The 10,204-nt window shown below is 36.4% G+C and overlaps 1 pseudogene; it reads left to right on the forward strand.

Moving 5' to 3' along the window:
• The first annotated feature begins 5,515 nt into the window (after positions 1 to 5,515).
• Positions 5,516 to 9,148, forward strand: LOC149239041 (uncharacterized; annotated as a pseudogene).
• The last annotated feature ends 1,056 nt before the right edge of the window (positions 9,149 to 10,204 follow it).

Raw genomic sequence — 10,204 nt, forward strand, 5'->3', positions numbered from 1 at the left:
GGCATTGAAGATCGCCAGCTTCTCATTGATAGATTGCTCAAAATTGCAACTGAAGATAACGAGTGGTTTCTGCTCAAGCTCCACAACAGGATCGACAAAGTGGGTATCGACATGCTCAAGATCGAAGTCCGGTTCGAGCACTTGAATTTAGATGCAGATGTATTTGTCGACAGTAGATCGTTGGTAGCAGATTGCTGCCGAGTATTCTGAACTTTACCATGAATATGCTGGAGGCGGTTTTAGGATTTCTGAAGATCTTCCTGGATAGAAGGAGACCCATTTCAATCCTTCATGATGTTAGCGGAATCATAAATCCATGCAGAATGACTTTTTTTTTGGGACCGCTAAGGTTAGGTAAAACAACTTTACTCTTGGCTTTGATGGGCAAGCTCGATTCAGAATTAAGAGTAACCGGCTCTATAACATACAATAGTTCGTGCCCGAGATAACATCAGCCTACATTAGCCAGCACGATCTCATATTGGTGAAATGATTGTGCGAGAAGCTATGGACTTCTCTGGTCGATGTGAAGAGGTTGGAACCAGATATGACATGTTGTGGAAACTTTCATTGCTGCAGACCTTTTGATTGAAGTGTGCTTCGGTGAAGATCGCATCTGAGTGGCAAGCTTTCAATCCGTGCTAGTATAGGATCGGCCGAGGGAAAGAGAGCCACTGGATTGTTGCAGAGCCTATTCAGGGGAAGGTGTATCAGGTGTTGTTGAAGGCTCAGGAAGCGACGATTAATGCGAGCGCTGCTTATAAGGCTGCGGTGGAAGCTGTTCAGAGAGATGGACCAGAGTCTCTTCTACATTTGACAAAATTTGCAGGAATAGGGATCGGAGAGATCCGGGAATCTAGATTGACCTTGAATGCGATGGAAGATTGGACCATGGAGTCCTGGATTATTATTTTGAAGGGAAAAATGTGTTCTCTTCGGATGGCTGTGTTGTTGTTGTCAAGAAATTATCATGAGTTGTGTTGTTCAGTAATTGTGTGTGTTTTAGTGATTTCTATTATGGTATCGCAAATATTATTGGCATAATATTTGTCTTGATGAGCCAAGTGGGAGTTGAGCAAATGAGTTACTGTTTTGGAGATTGGACGGCCGATAGTCCACTCCTAAGTAGATGGTGAAGGAAGATACTTGGCTATGTCAAAGGCATGGTAGCGATGGCAGGTACCTTGATGGCGATGGAAGCTAGGCACAAATCTGGCATTCTTCCAGACTCTAAATAGTTGCTGTTATGTTTGAAAAATAATCATCTATGGGCAGAGATAAGGGAATTAAACCTGAAGAATTTATGTTTTATTTAGTTTCTTTGACTCATGTTTAAATATTATTGAACTTTATTGAGCCTAGCTGACTCAATGTAGGTAAAGTTGTTTCGTTAGAATTCATGACTCTAACAAATGACAGGATAAGCATGGAGTTCCAAGAATTTATTTGACAAAGATGCCCAAGATGTGAACAATGAATAGATGAGATAAAGGAGCAACAACAACGTTTATGGTGGATAGCAAAATAGATGTTTGTTTGAGTTAGTGTGGTTTGTGGAATAGACTCCCTAGCATGTTATTGTAATAGTCATTGTATGTACCCAGAAACTCCAAATGTGGAATCAAATGTAAGATTTTTTAAAGGCATCTGAAAGTTCGTGGTGATCTTAAAACCACTTTGTAATGGTTTATGGTCAACCTGAAACCATCTTTTGTCACTGTAAAGTGAGGGTTGGTGGTGAGCGAGAAACCATCTATAGTCTTTGTGGCTGAAGTGTTTTTGTGACCAGCTTGCCTTTGTGGCAGAATCACCTCTGTGGCTTGAGGTGCCTTTGTGGCCGCATGTACACGAGAGCTTTGTGCTCAATTGAGCAGGTGGACTGCAGAACACCTGGCTCGGACTCAGATGATTTTTTAATTTTCTGAGTAGAAGGGGATCCGCGGGAATCCTTATCTTCGTTTGACGATTTGCGAGGGGAGGCAGATTGTGTTTTGGGAGGTTCTGTACATGCAATTCGCCTGATGGTGGTGGATTTGACTATCATGACAAGTAGTCATTAAGGGGGGGAGTTAGAAATAATTAATTCCTACTTGTCTATGGTTGTAACTCTCTATTTGAGGAGTTTGTTCCTACATAATAGGAATTAGCTAGAATATAGTTTCTCCTAGTTTAGTGTGTGGTTGAGAGAATCTCTCAACGACACTACTGTACGTCTAAGATAGAATTCCTATCTTGAGACTATTGATTGTATAAATATGTGTGTAATTTCCTCATTCAAATATAATATAATATATTTTTGAGTGTCAAGTTAATTTCCACAGAGCAATAGAGTAGAATTGTGTCCCTTGATTTAGATTAAATGTCTTGCGCAGTTGCAATTCTATCACCATATTTCTACAGAGCTGAGGTCCTTTGCGTAGTGAGTACTGGGGTCATTGTGAAAAACGTTTACTGTGCGGAGGATGAAGTATATGAGGGAGAACCATGGTATTTTTCATAGACAGGGATGACCGTGTTTTCAATCACTCTGAAGAAAAAGTGTTGTGCGGTGAAACGAAATTGTGGAAGGCTTTGTATTTTTTAATTATTATTTAGGAACGCTTTTCAAAAGTATGGAAGTAGTTGTGCAAAGCTAGTTGCTCGAAAGTATCATGTGCGGAGTTTTGAAAGTCAATGACTGATCAAAGGGCATTATTGAGTACAAAAATAGTTGTATAGAGGTTGGTGTGCATATGCGGAAGTTTTGTGCAAGGTTTACTAGGACAATAAATATACAAATCCCGTTTTTAATTTTTATTTAGGATAGTATTTCACAACTTATAATCATTAATTAATATTAATTTTGAATCTCAATGACCGAGAGCGTTATTAAGTGCGAAAGTAATTTTACAAATTGTTGTAGCTTTTTCTTATAAAAAAAATTACAAAATTTTCAAAAAAATGGCAATTTATTTCGCCATACTCTCACATATATACATTTTTTTTTGGTGGCAAAATGGTATTCCGGGTTATTTTCGAATAATTTTAATTTTAAATACATAATTTTATAAAAACATATATATTTATATATTTTTTTATAAAATTATTTTTTATTTAAAATTAAAATTATATTTAGTCTTCTTATAAAAGCGGTTTGAGCTCGAAAGCCACAGATATCAGCATTAGATACCAGACTTAAGTTAACGAGAAGTGAGGTCAACTATTTACCAAGCATCACACCAAACAGACCAGCCCAACACACAACGCTAAGCCATGGGACAAAAAACGTTTTTGTGCACTACACGTTGGAAAACACCAAAGCTGTGGGGAATCTAAATTTCAAGGTATCCACTGTATTGTTGAATGTGGGACATATATCCCATGCAAAACAACAATGCCAAGCGCACAGTATCAAGTGTCAAGCCACGAGACAGGGAGGAGCCCACAAGGGGCATTGCCTTTGCATAACGCGTTGAATAAGCTAGGCAATGGGTTTTATAATATATATCGTTGCTTCCATATCGATGTGGGATTTCCATAGCCATAAAAAAAAGAATATATTTGTGAGTCAAGCATTATATATATTCAATGCATGTTGGCCTTCGTTGGAAGGAAAGACCTGAAATTTTCAATAACAGAAATTTGGCCAGGTCTCATCGATGGTCATAACTGAATTATGCCGCCGCCAAATTGTTCAAGCTTTAACGAAGAAGAGGTTTGGCGAAATGATCATAAATTCCTCTCATTTTCAATGGTGTAGATGGATGTTTGAAAATCGATGGCTGGTGTTTAATTGCGGACCCTTTTGCGTGTTCAAACTTCAAAGTTTAACTGAAGGGGGAGGTCTACAATTAGTGGTTTCATAAAACAATATTGATCCTTTTCAACGTGTCAATTCCAAGTGGATTGCGCACCCCCTCGCCCTCCCCCCATCAAAACCGGATACCACTCAGAGCCCCTCTGCATCCTTTTTATGGTTTCCAGCAATACCACAGTCAAAATGTCAATGGGTCAAATAAATGTTGAATATATTGGAAGTACAGGCGGATGTCCTTGTATACGTTGAATATGATATAGTTTCTTCAACTTCAAAATAATTTTGTTGCAGATCCAGGTTTTTACATGGAGGCTCAACCATTAAATGGAGTGTATCAAAAGAATGAGCCTAGTGCTGCAGTAAATGTGCCCTCACGTATGTCTGGAGCTAGAACTGGCTCATATAGAAGGCCTACACAACCACTTCATCAATTACAAATCCGGACAGTTGGGGGAATAGGTGAGCAATTGATAGATGAATGAATGCTGCCTCCAATCCATATGGTCGTCCAACTATTGCCCCTTCCTATCAACCACCTCCCATGTATTCTAGCAGAGGACCAATCGCTAGAAATGAGGCTCCTGCAAGAATTATTCCTATTGCAGCATTGAATCCTTATCAGGGCCGATGGACAATAAAGGCTAGAGTCACTTCTAAAGGGGAACTTCATCGCTATAATAATGCAAAAGGAGATGGAAAAGTCTTTAGTTTTGATCTGCTAGACTTTGATGGTGGGGAAACATGTTTTAATGTTGTCGCTGATCAGTTTTATGATCGGATAGAAAGTGGGAAAGTTTATATAATCTCGAAGGGAAGTTTAAAACCCGCACAAAAAATTTCAATCATCTAAAGAATGATTGGGAAATTTTCTTGGAGTCTACTTCAATAATATCACCATGTTTGGAGGACGACAACTCAATACCAAAGCAACATTTCAATTTTATACCAATAAGTGAAGTTGAGAACATGGAGAACAATTCTATGGCAGATGTCATTGATGTTGTAATCTTAATCAATCCATCGAGTATAATAATGAGAAAGAATGGCATGGAGACTCAGAAAAGGTCTCTTCAAATGAAGGACATGTCAGGTCACAGTGTGGAGGTAACTATGTGGGGTGCCTTCTGCAATAAGGAGGGTCAGCAGATTCAAGAGCTATGTTATTATGGAACCTTCCCCATCTTGGCTGTGAAAGCTGGATGGATTAGTGATTTTAGTGGGAAATATGTAGGGACAATCTCTACAACGCAACTTGTTATAAACCCAAACCTTCCAGAGGCTCATCGATTTAGAGACCGGTTTGAGAGAGAGGGAACTCGATATTGAATGATGAAGAATTCTTGAGAAAAAACGAGAGCAAAAAAGATGCTCAACAAGATCTACAAAATAGGCCCACAGTGCCTCCCTATTCATGGACTTCTCCTATAACCGTGGGGACATCAAAAGTTCGAGGAACTCATGTTGGTGGTATGGGGCCTTATTTACCCGCTAGACCTATGACAACGAAGAAAAACAAACAGGAAAGGATTCCTGGTGATAACTTGAGTAATCAATCTAATGGCCCCCCTTTGCAGGAACCTCCTTTGCCAATGTCTTCCAAAAGGTCTTCTTCACCACAAAAGACTTCGGTCTTAGAATCTTCTAGGGAATCTTCCAGAGTAAAATCCATAATCTAATGGTGGTTCTCAAGGTCATGAGGTTAAACATGTCACTTAACCTATGAATAAAACACAATATTATCTTCATTTTGGTGATGATCTGCCCAATAATTTTCTTGGAAAGAAGTGCACAAATAATGTTGTAGATGATGAAGGGAGGATTTGGCATCAAAAACTGCAAAAAGAAGAACTTAGTGTATATATTGATTGGCATGAAACCTTTAAGAAAATATATAGAGGGAATCCATCTTGAGTTGTCATATCGAATAGAGAATATTACAAAACATTCAAATCACTGATTTGGGTTAGTAACAAAGGTGTTGATATAGATGGTAACACAATCAAGCAGAACCATTGACACACGCTAAAACCAATGCTACCTAGTCAGATTTGATACTTTCTTCTAGAAGATTCCATGACATCAAGCTCTTCTTCAAGTAGTGACAGTGATTATGATTATGATGGAATGCTAATCATAGAGCAGAGGTTCTCTAAGTTATGGGCATACCAAAGATTGTTTCAAAATCATTTGATGCAAAAGTTCTTTAGGATGCATCCATGATGACAAGTTTGATTTATTTGTCACTGCAAACCAATGCTCTGTATATATCTTTTATTGACTAGATTGTAAGTTTGATTTCTTTGGAATTTTTACTGCATTGTTGGGATGTTTAAGTGGTTCCAATATCATTCGACTTCATACATAAAAAGTAGAATTCCATATTCCATTCAGAATTCAGCAGAATTTTCAGTTTTCAGTATTGGCAAGAAAAGTTGTAACCTTTCAGACTTCAGAAGTAAGATTTATTGGGTCAATTAGATCGATTTCCTTCCTCATATGCTAAATATAGTGGTATAAGTAGGACACTAAGTTCTATTATCACTATTGGGTCGAGTTTATTCTGATGTGGAGAAACAAATCTTCTCTCCTACAGGTCGAAATATCAGTTCCTTAATTCTACTACACATCGACCGCAGTACTGTGGAGTCCTGGTAGGGCAGACAATCCTACAAGCTTTGGATCTTGTTGAAAGAAGGGAAAAATGTTAGAAATAAGGACATTTGGACATGTTTATGTTGGTCTTAACCATGAAAGCAAAAGTATTGTGCATAGGGAATTCAAAGGAGTCAATGTGTTGGTAGATCTTAATGGTTAAGAAAAGCTGACAATTTTGGAATGGCTAAACATGTCACTACACAATCCTACCCTTTGTTATTCAAATGAAATACATATTGAATGGATCTTGAGTTCATCAAGGGTTCAAATGGAAGTAATCTGGTTGTGGATATTTGGAGTCTTGGTTGTATAATTCTGGAGATGGTTAACACAAATCAACCTTAGAGTGAGTATGAGGGGATCACTGCAATGTTCAAATTATGGAACAATAAGGAGCTTCCTCCTATTCCTGACTCTCTTTCAGATGAAGGAAAGGAATTTGCGAGATTTTGCTTGCAACAAAATCCAATATTATGTATATGTTTTGAGACCTCTTAAACTTTGTGAGAAACAGTTTCATGAAGTTAGTCTTAAAATCTCCCTTTCTTAGAGAAATCACTTATTAAATATTTACAATTATTGAGAGATTTTTGTAACCAAGCTACTTTGGTAGTTATTCAAGAAGTCCAAAGTTTCTTGAAAGTCCAAGGACAAAGTATGGTAAATAAAGAGAGCTATGGTGGTTTACAGAATTAGTCAAAGGAAGAAAACTCAATTTCTTAATTATTAAACTAGTTATAGGGAGTTCTTCAATATATTTTATTATTTTAAACTTTTCCTATGACAAATTTGAAGGAAGGAACTATGCACTCATTAGAAAGATTGGCAGCAAATAAAAATCAAATAAAAAGTTGTTGGCTAGTAAATGTGGCAAAGTTAGCCTATTCTAAAGGGAAGTTCGCAGTTTTTGGGAGAAAACTATGAAACAACCCCAGATTTCCAGGAAGTAGAATCCACATCTAGCAGAGAAAGGATCACATTCCAAATCTCAAGCAGAAAAATGAGCAGTCAAATAATCCATTTCTCTAATTGGAGGCTAAAGAGTTTCTAGTAGTTCCAAATTTACTGCAATTTTTCAGAGATTCTTTTCATTTTAGTATATTGTTCAAATTTTTATTCCAGAAAACTATATATAGTTATCTTGATGTAATTCTCTATATATTATTTGATTTTGAATGTAAAAGGGTTGGATTTTGATGCCAAAACCCTGCAAAAAAAATACTTCTATTGTAAATACTTCTATTGTAAAAAAAAATTAATTCAAGGTTTATGGCTTTAGTTTCATGACAGAATTTGTTTCTCATGTATGTCTTTCCCTATGATTTCATAATTTGTTTCTGCATATGTTTAAGGTAATATAGAAGCACTAGGCAAGGCTAAGTTAAGTATTAGCTTCCTTGATAGGCCACTGCAAAGTTATCATCATTATGGAGACTAGCTAATTGAACAGTCTGTTTAAATTAGTACTTCTACATCATTAAATTATTGCCTTATGTCATCTCTTAAACATATTTATGTGGGTTACATAAATTCTCCTATATGCATATATTCTTGTTAGATGATTGAGTATTCAGGATGCATACTTAATTATCTAATTTCTCTTCTATTCCTCTACCAATCTCTTTAAAGTTATGTTATTTTTTCAAAGCTGCATGTTGGCACTTTGATAAAACCTCAGCAAGAGAGGAATTTATTTTTTAGCAGAGTTTGGATACTCATCAACAACCACTTATACAAATAATAGATCTGGCCATTGTGCTTCATAGTTTGTTTTCTAGTGACAGTGAACAACACTAAAAATCCTTGTAACACTCGAGGGATCCCCCTCTAGTTCAAGGACCAGCTTGAACCAAAGTTTGGTCGATTTGGTTTCTTAGGGAAATTTCGCAGCCAACAACTGTCTTCGAGAAACAGAAACAACATTTGGCGTCGTTTTTGGGGAGCGAAGTAATGAATAAATATTTCCCCGAAGAACGATCAAGACTATATCTATTTCTTGTTGGTGAACACGAAGTAGGCATTTGATATTGGTTGGAATTCCTTCACCTAGAGGCTCCACTTTTTTTATAGGGAAATTCCAGTGGGTTATCAATTCCACTAGTTTCAGATGTCAAATGCCTTTACTAATGTGCTTTTGCAAGGCTTAGTGATGGTTGCAATCAACAACACATTTTTCTTCCTCCTGAGAAAAACAACTATGGAGTCTTCAGAGTTCTTCAATATTTCATGTTTCATCAGCTTACTGATCTTCACCGGTAAGTATCAACAAACTATAGAATTTAATGTTTGTAGTGTATATTCCTGTAATATTTTGAAATAAATGCAAGGTGGTCTACTAGTTAATCCAATGCTCACATGGTTTCACAGGAAACATGATTACACCTAACAATGTACAATTTCATCTCAATAAAGTTGGTGTGTGTGCAAATAGATCAGTTGGTTCTAGTGTGTAGTGTATGGTTTTTTTGTAGTTTATGAATGGGGTGATTTCAACAGTGTTAGTATAATAGATTAGTTAATTTCAAATATTCTTCAGTAATAGTTTCCAAAATTTAGTTTGTAATGTATGATTTCCATAATGAATCAATTTCAGTTTTCAAATTTCAGTGTGAATCAATCTTAGAAATAGCGCAAGCAATATGGTTTCAGTTCGCAAATGCAGTTGCAGATTACAGGGTTCAATCACATTGCAGATAATTGGTTTTGATGAACTGAATCCATGCCCAACAAATTCAAGATATAGGTCTACAGGTTCTCTGCATCCCATAGGGGGATTGGAGTCGATGTTGTATTATTTGCTTGTCAAGGAAAAGTTACGAAATTTTAAAAAAATTGGCAGTGTATTTCTTTGCCAAACTCTTAAGTATATAGATAAATTTGTGCCAAAATGGTAGCCCGGGTTAGTTTTAAATAATTTTAATTTTAAATACATAATTTTATAAAAAACATATACCTATATTTTTTTAATAAAATTGTTTTTAGTTTAAAATTAAAATTATATTTAAACTTTTTATAAAAGTTATTTAGGCTCAAAAGTCATCGATATCAAACTTAAGTCAATGAGAATTCCACTATTTACCAAGCATCACACCGCACAAACCAAGACCAACCCAACACACAACACTAAGCCATGGGGCAGGGAAATTATTTGTGCAATACGCGTCAGAGAATCAACAAAGTTGTGGGGTATATATAATTTTCAACGTGTCAATTCTATTGTTGCATGTGGGATATATATCCCATGCAAAAAAAAATGCCAAGTGCATAACATCAAGTGTCAAGCCACAAGACAAGGAGGATCCCACAAGGGGCATTTCCTTTGCATAACACGTTGAACAAGCTGGGAAATGGGTTATATATATATATATATATATATATATATATATGTTTCTTCCATATCGATGTTGGATTTCCATAGCCATTAAACAAAAATGACACATCTATGAGACATGAATTATACATATTTAATGTATGTTGGTCTTCATTGGAAGGAAAGACCTAGAATTTTCAATAACACAAATTTGACCAGGTCTCATCGACGATCATAACTAAATTATGCCACCCCCAGGTTATTCAAGATTTAACGAAGGAGAGGGCTGGTGAAATGATCATAAATTCCTCTAATTTTTCAACGGTGTATATGGATGCTTGAAAATGGATGGCTTGTGTTTAATTGTTGACCATTTTGCATGTTTGAAGTTTAACTGAAGGGGGGTGGGTCCACAATTAGTGGTTTAGTAAAAAAAACTTTGC

Source organism: Pinus tabuliformis, chromosome 8, assembly GCF_031772625.1.
Source record: "Pinus tabuliformis cultivar Carrire ecotype Pingquan chromosome 8, CPIR1, whole genome shotgun sequence".
NCBI classification, from domain to species: Eukaryota; Viridiplantae; Streptophyta; class Pinopsida; order Pinales; family Pinaceae; genus Pinus; species Pinus tabuliformis.